Source organism: Anabrus simplex, chromosome 12 (assembly GCF_040414725.1).
Source record: "Anabrus simplex isolate iqAnaSimp1 chromosome 12, ASM4041472v1, whole genome shotgun sequence".
NCBI lineage: Eukaryota > Metazoa > Arthropoda > Insecta > Orthoptera > Tettigoniidae > Anabrus > Anabrus simplex.
In genome coordinates, this window is record NC_090276.1 from 74,761,725 (window position 1) to 74,778,682 (window position 16,958).

At 42.1% G+C, this 16,958-nt stretch overlaps 1 protein-coding gene across 1 annotated transcript in view; it reads right to left on the reverse strand.

Moving 5' to 3' along the window:
* LOC136884292 (bestrophin homolog 24) overlaps positions 1 to 16,440 on the reverse strand; it is a 225,392-nt gene extending 208,952 nt beyond the window's left edge. The window contains exon 1 of the mRNA XM_067156361.2: positions 16,310 to 16,440. The gene's annotated coding sequence lies outside the window, so the exon portion shown is untranslated. The remainder of the gene's footprint in view (positions 1 to 16,309) is intronic.
* Positions 16,441 to 16,958: the final 518 nt, after the last annotated feature.

Here is a 16,958-nt window from a genome sequence, read left to right on the forward strand (position 1 = left end):
AGATGTTTGCGACAGTGTTCTTCCATTAACTTCGAACAGTCACACCACGGCCTCCTTTGTTCTTGAGAATTCCCTGCGACACGCACGAACAACACAGACAGAAGTATTAGTACACAAAAGCTGAAATAAAGAAACAATGTTTCCCTTTGTGAAAATAAAATTATTATAAATATGTCTCCCGATCATGGCCATCCACCAACGGCTGCTAATTTCTGATGACTCCCAACCATAAGACAAGTCGATGTCAAAACTTAACACTGAACCTTACGACAGGCAGGGCTGATCAGACTCACCTTCCTAGCTCGGTACAGACTGGTGCAGCAGACGATGTCACAACCACTCAGCCCCGAGCCAGACAAACAATTAAGGTTACAATCCCCGACCCGGCCGGGAATCTTAATATTTTCGTTTTGAAATATTTACTGTCGCTCATATTCAGTATTCATTATGCTATTAAACATTTCTTGCGCATCTATTTAAAATACTATTGATAAGTAGCTTAATAAAAGATAAACTACACATTCAACTGCTGTCCACATTGCCAGTGATAGCAAAAATAGGATGCATCAAGACGGAAGTATCGTTCTCATTCTAAGATGGCAGTGCATTTGTCTTAACGTATAGGGAAACTAACATTTTATGTAACTAGAGTGCAGTGATCTTAAAATTTCCCCCTGTGAGTGGGAGCGGTAGAGTAACACCCACCGTAACCCTTACCTCGCGTAAGAAGCGACTAAAAGGGGTCTCAGGGGCTTTTAACTTGCGAGCGTCGGTTGGCGACTACGGGGCCATTAACCGAGTCCTGCCATGAGTTCCACTTGACCCACGCTCCTCACTTTCATCTATCCTATCCGACCCCCATTGGTCAACGCTTGTTCTTTCCGACCCCGACGGTATTAGAGCACTCGAAGCCAAAGAAGTCTCATTTTCACGTTCTTCGTGGCCCTTTGCTTTCTTTGGAAGATACCTTCATTTTTCGAAATATCTGACCCCTCCCACTTTTTCTCTCCGATTAGTGGTTGCGAAGTTGTATTTCCTCTTAAAACAATAATCACCACTACCTAATGTTAAAATTTCCACGTTTTCCAGACACTTAAATGCTGCCCTTTTTCTAACGACTCCTCAACCATGTCCATTTTTTTTTAATTTTCCTCTCGTCTGCGGGAAATTTCCGTCTGTTTGGAATCACTGCCTTAAAGTTACTGTATTTATGGCCATTTAGAGGTATGAAGGTTAAGTGTATTATTATTATTAATAATTATTATTATTATTATTAATAATTATTATTATTATTGTTGCACGTTTGTTGTATCCGTATTTGTATTAATGAAAAATAATCATTTGTTGGGTAAATTGACGAGTATAACACTCTAGCTTTGAACGCGAAAATCGCACTTCAAACCTATTTCTTCTAAAATTACATAGACCTGACTTACGAGTTATGACGCAATTACAGGTGATAGTGACCTGACCTGTAATATTAATACATTTGTGAATATTTAAAAATTAAAAGGGGTACAGACGTATCATGTCCTTGCATTGCACGGGTCGCACGGAAGAAACAGTTGGCCTCTTTGCGTGACGTCATCGGAGCAACAATACGGCCTGTACATCAAGAAGGTAGTGCTGCAATGAGCATGACGAACTTGGCGGGAGCAGCTATGATTACTAGTCTAGTAACCGTGGCTATGACTGCCAGAGTTCTTTTTGGTTGATATCCATGCCGTCAGAGTTGGAGTCATTCGTCCGCGTGTCTTCTGTCTTGACGTTAAATATTTTAGGCATTGCGGTGGTTGAAATGATTAATGTAGGCATTTCACCCGCCGGTGAAGTGGAGTTCGGGGATAATGAAGGAAATGAATGAATCCAACCCTCGAAATGTGATCTGGTTTTTAGTTGTTTCGCTGGTCAATAATGGACAGGCAAGAATTGGGAACATGCATCATGTTCAAAAATATTTTTTTTGAAAAGTACACTAATGAAATAGTACGTAAACGTATTACATTGTGGTATGTTGCCTTGTTTTCTACCATTAAAAAAATATTTAATAGTGCCTTTCCGCAAGGCGAGTGAAACGGCCTCTGACGTAAGAGGCGCGCTGTGACGTCACGATCCAGTACCGCATGGAGCTCTACCAGCCGTTGTGCATCAGCCGTTGCTAAAAGCCGATTGTTTATTATTCATGATCGCGAATAACTTCGATATGACAGAAGTAAGGTTCAAAACAGCACAGTCAGACAATCTACCATGTATAGATGTCATCATTCTTGAAAAATGCGACTTTTGTGGCCGCAGAAATTCGCGGATAACAAGCAGGTTTGTAAGTGGCGTCTTTTATATACGTGCAATGTACTGTAAACCATAGTATTAGGATAACAACGAACCTGGATAGATATCACATCACTTTCAACATTTCCTTCTAGACTGATTCCCCTATTAAAGAATAACATTACTAATGCTGAAAGCCCGAAAATGTAAAGTAAGAAATCGGATTTCAGCACTAACATAAACATATAGGTAGCATTATAGTACTAGTCCGCTTCTGTGGTGTAGTGGTTAATGTGTGCCACTCCCGGAGGCCCGGTTTCGATTCCCGGCTCTGCCATGAAAGTTGAAAACAAATAGTACGAGGGCTGGAACGGGGTCTACTCAGCCTCGGGAGGTCAACTGAGTAGAAGGGTTTCGAATCCCACCTCAGCCATCCTCGAAGTGGTTTTTCGTATTTTCCTACTTCTCCTCCAGGCACCCAAGGCCACGGCCGTTTCCTTCCCTCTTCCTTGTCTATCCCTTCCGATCCTCCCATCCTCCAACAAGGCCCCTGTTGAGCATAACAGGTGAGGCCCCCTGGGCGAGGTAATGGCCCTCCTCACCAGTTTCATCACCATACTCAAAGTCTCACGTTCCAGGACAGTGCCCTTGAAGAGGTAGAGGTGAAATCCCTCGCTGAGTCCGAGAGAAAACCAACCCTGAAGGATAAACTGATAAAGAAAGAAAGAAGGAAAGAAAGAAAGATCATAGTACTATAGGGCTATAATCTATCATTCCCAAAAATATATATATTTATGGTTGGGACAACTGGCCTACCCACTTTCGGGGCCCATGAAAGAGAATTAAATATCTTTGTGGAGGGAAAAAGTTAAACATGATAAAGGTAAATATGACTTCATCTAGTTTTCACAAGTCGGGCTGAGTGGTTCAGACTGTTGAGGTGCTGGCCTTCTGACCCCAACTTGGCAGGTTCGATCCTGGTTCAGTCCGGTGGTAGTTGAAGGTGCTCAAATACGTCAGCCTCGTGTCGGTAGATTTACTGGCACGTAAAATAACTCCTGCAGGACTAAATTCCTGCACATCGGCGTCTCCGAAAATCGTAGAAGTAGTTAGCGGGGCGTGAAGCCAGTAACATTAATTACATTTGGCTTTTAACAAGCTGAGCAGATCAGGAAAGAAAAGTGTCCTGGTGACATTTTAGTCGCTCAATACAGGAATGTCTTTGGGTGCTGTGACTTTATTATTATTTTTTTTGCCGTTTGCTTTACGTCACACCGTCACATAATGGCGACGATGGGACAGGAAAGGCCTAGGAATGGGAACAAAGCGGCCGTGGCCTTAGGTACAGCCTCAGCATTTGCCTGGTGTGAAAATGGGAAACCACGGAAAACCATCTTCAGGGCTGCCGGCAGTGGGGTTCAAAACCCACTATCTCCCGGATGCGAGCTCACAGCTGCGCGCTCCTAACCGCACGGCCAACTCGCGCGGTATTTTTACCCTTCGGTTTATTGACTTGGCTTGTATAACCTAAAACTTAGGCTAAGTTGGATTATATTTTAAACACCTACATCACTATTTTCACCTGTGTGCAATTATGTTATTTATTTCATTAATATTATGATAATTATTATAATTGAGCATTGTTAACTTATAAGACTCCAACAGACAAGCATTGGTTTTGTGTAGAGTTATACATTTGTTAAATTCACGTCGTTTCCTTTCATGCTGTACACGCCTATTCTTTGTTACATTATAGGGTATGTGCTATTGCACATCGGAACTCTACATCATTTATAAGTTTTCTGCCTCACTGTCTGCGCAGGATTCATTTTAAGTCTAAAATATACCACTCAGATTATTATCCAATGTATAGACCTCGAATTTAACCATACTAGACACTAACGTAAAGTAGAAATACGCGAAGTGTATCCTGCTTCTCACAGCACACTACGTGTTATTTCGTCTGCTAATTCAGTCAACCTGTACGATGACGTCAGGCCAATGAGATCGCGTACTTGCGTGACGTGACATTTTCGTAGATTTTTATCATGTTTGGAGTTATTATTTGTACATTCTGATCACATTTTTGAATTCTGCATGCAATTTTGTATCAGATTAGCATATTTTTAATTAAAACCCCGGATCATGCATGTTCCCTATTGTGTATACCGTGTATTTTTTATTTCGTTCTGTTCGACAACGTATAAGCACACGCAACATACCGGTAATTCCTGTATCTCTACAATGATCAGAAGGCTAGTTGTTGCGAAATATGTGCCCCAGGTTGCTAACAACGTTTGTTTTCAAGTAGCGCGCGACTTCGCGAAGTGATAATGTGAAAGTAATTTGTAACAATAAAGTTACATGGTATGAGTGAAAAGTTGCTATACAGTGAGCTAAATAATGGATATTCAGCACTGTATACCACATCTGGTGAGTATCCTGCATTCTTCAATCAGAATGTGTTAATTGTAGACTATCTTCCGCTTTGTACTGTTTTTAAGTACGTTATCGATGCTTTATTTCACGATTTCCACGGACAAACCGTGATTTTATAGAACGTCTGAGTCAAGAAGTTCGGGGTGGTTGTTGTTGTATTTAGGAGTTTTGAAAGTCAACTTCGGATCATTTGCAAATTAGTCTTCTCTTTGACCAGGTTGTAAAACTGACGCTTTGAAGACAAGAAAAACACAAAGGTTGACATTTCTGAAACGAAGTCCTTAAAGACTGTGGGTAGGGAACAGTATTACGAACTGCTCAAATTTATATTATAAATATTTTCCCTCATAGAAGACGCCCGAAGACCAAGAATACACAATGCAGTTTACATTTATTACAAAAATAGTTTGTAAAGAACTAAATCAATTGTAAAGTTAGATCTAAAAATTTAAACAATTCTAAAAACGGGCAATGAAATTAAAAGCTACAAAGACATTTTAAAAAGTTATAAAATAATTTGAGAAATAATTCCTACAAAACTTGAAATATAAGTATGATTGGACTCGAGGCCAGCTGATCTCATTCCGATGAGTATGGATGATGTAGACCTGAGAGCTTTTAGCCCCCAGTCCACGAGTTCGTCAGTGCTGATCTCTCTAACAATAAGACTCATCATTTCAACCACCATTTTTTGGTGAACGTCCCCCTAACACCGATCATGAGACCCATCACCTGAATATCCTCTACCTGATATGTTCCTGTGTATCATGGCATTGTAGGCAAATATATATTTGTAGTCAACTTCGGCTGGCTGAAGTTAAGATTACCTTATCGTGGGGTCTAGAATATGCGAGTCTTCTTAACCATTCGTTACGTCGTTACCTTCTTGGGTATAATGCGATTGCTAAGAGGGTGTTTTATCTTACGTTTCGCCAATGGACAGAAGAAAGGAGCACTAACATCCGTAAGCGCAATACGACATAAAGGATTTAAGTTTTAGCGATATTCATAGACTCGTTCAAAAATCAAACCGAGTCTCTTACTTCTGTTCTCGGTTCTGAGAAGTGTGTGGTATACAAACATTATAAGGACACATTTTTGTACTAATAAATGTTCTCATCATTGATAGAAACTTTCTTATATCAGCAGTACTAATAGGTAAATTGTGCCCTGGTTGGGGGGCACTCTCTGGCGTGGTTTTGGATTATGGCAAAGTTAAATATATAACCATCTACTGTAGTTTGCATAATTTTGACATGCAAAGCAAATTCTTATACAGATTAGTGCGGTTATATATTTACTGATGTACGCAGACTGCATGTGAAATGTGGTCCACACGGGGTGACGCGCAGTACAACACTTATTGAAGGCTGGAAGACGGCGAGAGAATAAGAATGTTTTTACGCCCCATTAACTACTTATTGGCGGCTTTCGCAGACGCGAAGGTGCCGGAAATCTGTCCCGCCAGTAAATCTACCGACTGGGAGGGGGGGGGGGGTGACATATGACCGAGCCAGGATAGAACCTGCCAAGTAGGCTACTTAGCCCGGCACTTACCTTGTTTGTTATTGACCCAAGGTTCTTAAACACCCAATCGCCCTTCTGCAATGTATGCATGTATAATTCAATAAGTTGTCGTATAAGACTTGGCTCTCACTGAAGCGGCGAACTAGGGTAATGAGGTGCAACGTTATTTCTCGTCATTCTGCTATACGAAAGTGATCATCTTGGGTTCACTGTAAAACAATTATTATTAATAATGATAATTAAGAAGTGCGCACATTGTGCATTATGTCTGTTTAGCGTAGTCACACAATGACTTTGATCACTTTTTGCAAAACTGCAAGTGATATCTTCAACAATTCCCACCACCCAGTTAAAAACAATTATTGTTGAATAATTAACTGTGTTCTGTTCGTTGTTAAAGACTGATTCCGTAAGAAAAAGGGTATTTTTAGTTACAGTCAGTTAATGATTTGACTTCTTTCTTCAATGATGTCGCATATGCAGCAATCAGCACTGGTAGGTTTATTCTTCACCGTACTCGGTGATCACAGATGCCCGCCTGGTGGCCATGATCGTTAAGGCGCTCGGTCTGACACAGAGGTTAGCCGGTTCGAGTCCCGTTGGTCGAAAACATTTTCACCATCAGAATGTTGGCCGGCAGGGTAGTGGAGGTGGTGGTATACAATTTGTAATCACTAGATTGCGTGCCAAAAGCCTGAATTAAATTCCAAACCTCTCCGCAGTGCTCATATAGAGTGAGGGCATATGACGATTGTGATTCGTCCGTCGGATGGAGACGTTAAGCCTTGAGCAGACTCCTTGGTGCTATTCGACAGGAGTAGGCTATGCGCCGGCACCGGGTCTCACACTCTCCCTACTGTCATATATCACGTCATTCATTTCATCTCATTAACTCCTCTAATGAGGTTTACGTCAGGAAGGGTATGCGGTCATAAAAAACCGCCACGACAGATTCATCTCACCTCATACACGACCCCGTAGGGAAACGGGACAAGGGTTGGACAAACAAAACTCGGTGATCACAGATCGTCATGTTATATCTGCCACAGGGTTTTTCACATACAGGTCCTACTCATTAGTACACGAGATGAAATCAAAACCTTCAAAATCTAATGAATGACATGATCACTGGGACAACTTATTGTTGGGCTCTTTTCGTCCTGCTTAAAGCTAACAGTACTCTAAAAACGATGTATGTTAGCAACAGGCAGTGAACATTTAATTAATTTACGCCTCAAAATTTAAAATGAAACAAAACCAGTCCATTTAGTTTCTTGTGAACGTCTCTTCTAATTTTATTCTTAGGAGTATGGCTAACCATCAAACAATCGGACAGCACAATGTGCTATGCATGGAATACGTTATCAACAAAGCGTGGGTCATGCAGGACAATACCCTGGACCTCACATCGCTTTCTCTCTACTGCCCTTTCAATATCTCCAAAAGTACTCGTCCGATCTGCAAACCAAGCACATTAGTGAATTTGCCACTCTATTCTTAATTGTTCTATTGGGTGAAATTAGAGCAATCCCGTTTGAAAAAGACAAAGTTGTTGCCTATTTCTTGGTAATTACGTATGTGATCGAGAATAGGACAGGTATTCTATGAACCCCTTAATGCAATTTAAGAACTTGAAAACACAATGTCTATATATTTAACGGATGAGAAGCGAGGTGGACAACTTAGGTTCACTGTGTATAGTAGAATTTCACTCGGAGAGGAAAGCAATGTGAAACTGCATCACTTCGAGTACACCTCTTCGCTTGACACCTTGGCTATTTATGGGAGCTAGTGATAAAGCTGTTGAGGATCCAACCAGCCTTCGGGATGACTACTACTAAACTTAAGCTATAGTCCCTTTTGGGTTCCATTCAGTGCCGCTAAACACACAGTTTAGGGACCCTACTTGCAGATTGGCACTATGTAGTCACACTCATCCTCGTGACTTGCAAGATTTACGTATTGCCACCGCCGTCTTGTGAAAATCACTAGCGTTACATTTGCGGGTATAAGTAAAGCATATTTTCTTTTTCTGTAGGATTCTAAATCTGTTCGAGTAATACCAGCTCAGTAGATTGCGACTGGCATGTTCCTATAATGCATTTAATAACGTTCTTGCTGTTAAATGACAAACACAGCATTTTAGTAACATGGTTTTATTTCGTCCAATTCAATTAGGATGTATAAGAAGCAGGAAAATAGATGGAGAGAGTATTTTCAGAAGCTGCTGAACATAAGAACGGATGACAGTCATTCAGTGGACGACCAGGAAAGGCAATTAGTTGAAGAAATGGGTAAAGAAATTACAATGAATGAAATTGAAATGGCAGTAAGAAAGATGAAGAATGGAAAAACTGCTGGAATAGATGAAATTTCAGAGGAGATGATAAAGGCAGCTGGAGCTGTAGGCCTGCAGTGGACATATCGGGTTCTCAGGAATGTCTGGGAAAATAAGGAGGTCCCTGAGGATTGGCAATTTTCAAGAAAGGTGATAAAGTTTTGAAGAACTACAGGGGAATTACTCTAATATCCCATGTTGCTAAGATAATGGAAAGGATACTGGAAAGTAGAATAAGGTTGAGGGCTGAGAATCAGATACAGGAAAATCAGTTGGTTTCAGAAGTGGAAGGTCAACAAGAGCGCCCATTTTCATTCTGAGACAACTAATGGAAAAACATTGGGAGTACGGGAATGATATGGTGATGACATTCATTGACATTGAAAAGGCATATGACAGTGTCCCCAGGACGAAAGTTTGGGACAGTCTGGTGCAAAAAGGAATTGGACAGGGATTAATAAAAATGATCATGGCATTGTATAAGGAATGTTGTAGTTGCGTGCAAACACAAGTTGGCAGGACAAGTTGGTTCAAAATAACTAGTGGGCTGAGACAGGGAAGTGTTCTATCACCAATCCTGTTTACAATAGTAATGGATGACATCATGAGAACAGCAAAAGCAGCATATGGAGGAAGAGAAATGAACATGATGTTATTTGCAGATGATATTGTGATTTGGGGAGAAGACGAGAGGGAGGTTCAAGAACAGTTGAATGTGGTGAATGGGAAGATCGAAGAATGTGGATTGAAAATAAGTGTAGAAAAGAGTAAAACTCTTGTTATGACTAGAGGGGAGAAAGAAGGGAAAGGTCAGATTAGACTTGCAGACAAGCCCCTGGAAGTAGTGGAAACGTTTAAATACCTGGGGAGTGAATTAATGGAGAATACTTGACTGGATGCTGAGATTAATAAGAGGATTCAAGCCGGAAGTTGTTTCTATCATAGTGTAAGAAACATGTTATGGGACAAAGATGTGCCAACGGAAGCAAAGGATACTATGTACAAGATGTATTACGTACCCATAACTACTTACAGGGCAGAAACTTGGACAATGACAAAGAAGGATGAGAGTCGAATACAGGCAGCCGAAATGAAGTTCTTGAGGAGTATGATCCAGAAGAGTAGAAGAGACAAAATAAGGAATGAGAAAATCCGGGAAGAAATTGGAGTGGAAAAAATGAATGATAGAATAGAGAAGAGCCGACTAAGATGGTTTGGGCACATAAAGCGAATGAGCGACGAAAGAATGCCAAAAAAGTGATCGAAATGCAAATCCAAGGAAGGAGAGGCCATGGACGACCACGATTGAGATGGAAGGATAGCATTCAACGCAGCATTATAGAAAGAAACCTGGACTGGGACACAGTGTTGGAGGAGGAGTGGTGGAAAGACCGAAGAAAGTGGAGAGGAACCATATTTGCCCCTACCCGGCTGCAGCTGGATAAAGGGAAATGATGATGATGATTATGATGAAGAAGAAGAAGAAGCAGGAAAAAATCTGCAAGAACTCCTCCGAAAAGGAAAGCAACGTTACCTTCTCTATAAAGATCACGTCAGTTGAAAAGAAAGGAAATTTCGTTATGAACCTAACCTAACCTAACCTTGTCTTGTCTCGACTTTGGTACGGTTTGCAGACTTAGCCTTTGTGTATTCTTACTGACTTACGGCACATGTATATACATGTTTGTGTGTGTTATTACAGCGTGGTTTCCCTTCAGTCCGACAAGTAATAGCAAATTTCAAGAAGGGATCTGAATTATTTCCACCAGGCAAACACCTACGAGTACACTTATAGTAATGCCTATATCAAAATAAAGGCAGAAATATATAACAGTAAATTGAGTGAGGATGAGAGAGAGTGCGTACATTTCCTTAATTCCTCACTGAGCTTGAAAACCGACTTATGAATAAATCTTGATTGATCATTTACTTGGGTACAAGAATCTCCGACGTTCAGTTTGTTGATGTTTATGTCGTGATTTCAATATATAACTAGTCAAGTTGGCAGCAGTGATAAGCCATTAAACGAAGAGAATAGGGCGGCGATATTTGCTTATTAGTGTACAGCCTTACGTCCCGAGTAGTGCACGCTGATAATCTTGAAGTATTGTTTTCTTGTAATAATAATAATAATAATAATAATAATAATAATAATAATAATAATAATAAATATGACCTCCGGAGGAGTCTGGTGTAGGCCTTGCGAATGATGTCCATGGGCCACCTGCGTGTGTGCGAAAATGACCTAATGTTGAAGACCACACACACGAACTGCCAACTAAGATTAAATCCCCAACCCGGCTGAAAATCTAACCCGGACGGCAGCGGCATGGAGGAAAGGCTAGCTAGGTTGCACATTAGCTCGTTGTGCGAGGGAACGGAAACGGAAGAGATGACGGAAAGTGTTATCAAAGTTCTGGGAAACAAAGTGAGAAAATGTGCCGCATTATCGTGGCGAGACAAGTATGTTCACAGTGCGGGGTGTTAGCGACCTAGTTCACAGCACAACTGGAAAACCTTACAAAATTATTCGACGACTAGAAGCACCTGCGGTTCCACCCGCGTTCAAGCCAGAATTAGAAATCGAGTTTGAACACAGGCCCGTATTGACCAATGCGAGTAAAATCCTTTATCTTGCTCACAAAACAGTTATTTGTATTCATCAACAAATTATCTCGCATAATTGGTATTTCACCAGAGAAAGGCTGGCCGGCGAAATAGGAAATCTAAGAGAAAAAAAGCGAAATCATCTCCGTACAGGCCGTGAAGGCCCCAGGAGGGGTGGAAGGTAAAGGCACCTCGACACTTAGTGAGGTAGAGTGGTTAGCTCGACGCCCGGCCGCCTTTGCCCCCGGGAAATAACCTGGTACTGTGTAGACTGAGTAAACCTGAGGACCTAACGCACCTCCGGAAGTGGAAATCTTGTTTCTTAAATTTTTCCATTTCCTAACGGGGAATCAAACCCACGCCTTTACCGCCTCGGCCAGGCAGCTCGCAGACAACTCCACAGCAGCGAGGGTTATGAGTGTTATGATCAAGATTATGCAATAAAACGCGCTACATACTTTGAGAACTACAATGACACCGATTTCGATCCTGGCTCATTCCGGTGTATTTGAAGATGCTGAAATACGTCAGCCTCGTATCGGTAGATTTACTGGCACGTAAAAACTCCTGCTGGACTAAATTTCGGCACCTCTGCGTCTCCGAAAACCGTAAAAGTAGTTAGTGGGACGTAAAGCCAATAAGATTATTGAAACGCATTTTAAGTTATCTACAGCTTCGACTCGCTCACTCCTGTCTATGATCCAAACAGCCATCATCGGGTATGTCTTGTATGGTACACAACGTTTTTTTAATCTCTATGATAATTATGTTACTGCCACCATATTCAATAACAATTCCTTCCGTTGGAACATCATATTAAGCCCTTTTTTTTGTTTTCGTTTCTTGTTACTAGCACACAAAAATGATTTATGATAAACTATTTGCAAATACTGAACCTACATTTTTACTTTTCGATAAAGACGGTAGAGTGTGGTCATTTTTCCACGAGCTGGTATGAAAAATTTAAGGTTAACATTCTGATTGAAACGAAAACTTAGTTTTGGTAAACTAAGATAATCAATTTAGTGGTGGATACAGAAGTGAGCGTTATCCGAGCATTAGAAATCAAAGATAACAGCAAAAGTAGCTGACGTTGGTGAATAACACACTAGTGACAACAGTCCAGTAACATTTTCCCTCCGATCAAACTGTCACGTGTCACCTCTCTCTTGAGCCGTTGCCTACGGTACACACTTCTTTTTTTACACTCATCGACAGAACCAGTAGGCATACAGACCTGCACTACTGTGGTGGGCACCGTCTTCTTATCCATTATTAAACCAACTCCTGGATTTCCCCAATTTGATTTTGTGTTGATAATTCTGTAGTCGCCTGACCAAAAATCTTGCTCTTCCTGCCAATGTACTTAACTTGTACCAACTACATTCACTTTAGTCTGTCCATTTCCCTTTTCAGCTTCTCTAACCTACCGCAACGATTCGAACTTAAACATTCCACACTCCGACTCGCAAAATGTTAGTATATCTTCGTGATGATTGCTCTCTCGTATAGTCCCCACCCGGAGATTCGAATGGGGGACTACTTCTGGAATATTTTACCAGAGAGGAAGCCATCGTCAGTACATAATTCATACATACAGAACTGCATGTCCTCGGGAGTTAATGCTGTAGTATTATTACAAGGCTATATCAGACTAAAGTCCTTGCAATTCCCGAAAGGCTGCTACCCCCCCCTCCTCCCTCCCCCCACCTTTCGATGAACCATTCGTTATAGTCTGGTCTCTCGACTGATACCCATCCGACATGGTTGCACCTGCTATCTGCTTCACTAGGACGCATAAGCCACCCCACCCGGCAGGCTTGGGGGGCACCCCCCGCCCACCCCCGAAAAAAACAAAAGACTTGCTGTTAGGTAGCGTCTCCGCCGTCAAAATGGAAAGCGGCCAATCCCTGGACGTTTTATGGAGGCGCCGTGTCTTGGCACAAGCATCTCGTAACGGCGCGGCTTGTGCTGCTGTTATGAGTACGTATTGTTGTGGTCAGCGCCTCATTGATGCTAGGGGCCAGGGGAGAGAACACTTGACTGCATCACAACATGGCCGCCACTCGTCCGATGAATCCAGATTCCTAGTTCCATGACGTAGACGGTCGAGCGCGGCGCAGGCACGTGGTTGCACGGTCGGGCGGAGACAGGTCGTGTGATAATCTGGGCGATGTTTCCAGTTCACCAATCCGTAACAGCTATCCGATATCTGGATCCGTTGATTTCAACAGTGCTCCTTGATGAATTCCAACAGGACAATGAGCCATGCCACACTTTACACTATAAATTGAGGATAGTTATGTCCACCTTTTCAATACAAAAACAATGTGAGGTCATTAACACATCACATATTTATTACCTTTCAAACATCACACTGTCAGGATTGTGAAGAACTGGTTCGAGGAACATGGTGGTGAATTTGCTCTAAAGTCAAGGCCCCCAAATAGCCGAGATATGAACCGAGTTTGACTTGGAGAAGCGGGTTCGTGCTACGTCACCACCACCCTGCAGTGTACGCCAGGATATCTTCCACCACCTCGTTGAATCGATGCCTCGCCTCTGTGGGTGGGGGGCGGTAGAATAACACCCACGGTATCCTGTACCTGTCAAAAGGCGCCCCAGGGACTCAGCTTGGGAGCTTGGACTGGCGACCACGGGGCCCTTAGCTTCAACTTACTTGTGCTAGGCTCCTCATTTTCATCTGTCCTATCCCACTACACTTTGTCAACTCTTGTTCTTTTCCGACCCCGACGGTATTAGAATAATAATAATGTTATTTGTTTTACGTCCCACTAACTACTCTTTTAAGGTTTTCGGAGGTGCCGGAATTTAGTCCCGCAGGAGTTCTTTTACGTGCCAGTAAATCTACCGACACGAGGCTGACGTATTTGAGCACCTTCAAATACCACCGGACTGAGCCAGGATCGAACCTGCCAAGTTGGGGTCAGAAGGCCAGCGCCTTAACCGTCTGAGCCACTCAGCCCGGCTCGGTATTAGATTGCGAAGGGTAGGAAGTCTCATTTCCATGCCCTTCGTGGCCTGGCGACAACAATGTCGTCAGCCTGAAAGACATGCCAGGTGATTCGCCAGCAAGTCAAATGGTAAATGTCTTCCTTTGGCCGATACCTTCATCTTTCAAATTGTCGGACCGCTTCCATTATTTCTTTCCCATTAGTGTTATATAGAGGATGGTTGCCCAGTTGTACTTCCTCTTAAAAACATAATTACCACAACTGCCACGCCGAGAGGTCGCGGTTCTGCTGGCAACCGTGGTCCTACAATGTATTAGGTAGGTGATCATAATGTAATTGTTCGTCCGTGAATAGGTATTAGAAACTGAAACCCTGGCCCCAGGCTGGTTTGGAGAGAGGGAGATAGTATTCTTGACGAAAAGAATAGTTTGAAAAAAGGGAGGCACAACTTTATTTGGCGATGTATGCATGCATGGTTGCTGTATAGCTCTCATGTTCCTATGCCGATGTGTAAATGAAAATGAACCTTACCGTATCGTAGGAATGTGTGGTTGCATGACGTATTTACGCACTCCTACTGATAATGTATCTGAGTTTCATTTAGCATAGGAAAATGGACAACGAAAATTGTTCTAATACTCTGCATATCCATATGGAGCTGGGAGGCGTGGCCAGTCTCGAAGAAACTAATGAATAGGAACAGTATTGTCAGATACGCGGTATTGCTCGCGCAGCGACTGTATAGAAGATAGCACGAATTGACAACAAAATAATGATATTAATAACAATGCACTATGTTTTTGCAATGAGGATATCGAGGCTGTTAATTTCAACACACGATTACAAGAAATGACATTCAGAAAGAGCAAGGTGCAGTAACGTACCTCATTATTGTATCTCCGTGTCTGATGAGCCTCTACTGTCCTCAGAGATGAACCTGTCCATTATGTCATCCAGAATTCCTTCATTTTACCAGGCTTCCTGAATAACTCCCTTCACGTGATTCACTTGCATGTGCTCACATGTTCACCTACAGCTTGCAGCTCCCTTAACTAAGTTTTATTTATTGTCATTATTAAGAGACACGAAACGTAGGTCAAATTTACGCTCAAGCTCCCGCAAAAATTACACTTCAAACAAGCACACAAATCAGTTATTTGAAGATACCGTAAACACGAAAACTACGGTGCTAATCTACAGGAAACGAATCAATGAATATGCTCAAATAATCCAAAAAAATGTAGGCAAATGAAAAAAACAAAACTTTGCTACGATTATCTAACACGGGCGAGTTGGCCGTGCGGTTAGGAGCGCGCGGCTGTGAGTTTGCATCTGGGAGATAGTGGGTTCGAATCCCACTGTCGGCATCCCTGAAGATGGTTTTCCGTGGTTTCCCATTTTCACACCAGGCAAATGCCGGGGCTGTACCTTACGGCCACGGCCGCTTCCTTCCAATTCCTAGGCCTTTCCTATCCCATCGTCGCCGTAAGACATATCTATGTCGGTGCGACGTAAAGCAAATAGAAAAAAAAATTGTAAATTACGAGGCAACGAAATATCTGGACAAAAATCATACCGAAGCTTCAATCACAATGAAAGTTGAGGCGCCAGAAGCATACACACACAAAGCCGGGGTCGTCTGAGACGTCCAACATGGCGTCAAACGTCAAGTAAACACTACAATAGACCTGGACAGAGATATAAAACTAACGTATTCAAATGGGTTAAGAGTGACAGGTACTGAATGTAAGTTTCTTAGTCGTTAGACCTCACAAGAATAAAATACGAAAAATCAAGGCAATAAATGGCAACAGTTATACACAAATATTACTGTAGGTACTAACAAAAAATTGCTTTAGCTACAATTTACCGCCTCCCGTAGGCACGTGCTTTAAAGTTACGGTATTCCAAGATGGCAAAAGAGCGTTGGGTGTCGAGATATTCACCCCATTGATTCGAGAACTCAGAAAATATATCCGAAAATAATTTCCAGAACACGTTAACTCGCGTTGGAAGAGTACCGTTGAAATAAATACCGTGTAAAAAATTGGTTTTTGCAGTACATACATCGTAGGTACAGTAATCTTTCCCCATATCGTATGTCAGTCTTTCACTACAAATTATAAATACTTCCTTTCATTATTGAATACTTTACCTTGTAACCATGAATTGCTATTTCATATGACGCCTTGTTTTACATCCTACGGACGGAAACTTTTCAAACACCGCACATTAGAAAGCCAAACACTGCGCAATGAAAGAGAAACATGCCTTACCATCACATGGCATACACGGATGACTAACCCTGACCTGCGTTAGCGCACCCTTCCTTCACGGAGGGCTGAGTCTTATGCCTGTGGAAAGGAGAGGGGAGAAGAGGGGAGGGAAGGTCATGGCTTGCCTACACAGTACTGCGTAGTCATACCTTGTCCGACAACTTCCCGTATCAAATCAGTAAATTTCCTTCACGTATCATCGGTCGGAGAGGTTTTGATAAATTAAAGATAAGGACACACACAACATTCGACCGTTTTCGTCGCGCCACTCTTATTTGTATCCGTTTTACTGCATGGTCTGTGACGCTGATTGAACCAAAATGCCTTGCCTTTGATATCTTACACCGTGCGTTAGCGGCGGGATTCTACAAGTAATTTAAATACTTCACTTTTCCCCAGCATTACAAATTTACTACTACTACTAGTCTGGAGAATCCTTCCTAATGGAACTGTCTATCGAGGGATAGACCCAATCAACAACACAATGCAGAAGATAAACTGGTGACGAGAAATCTTGGAAAGAAGACA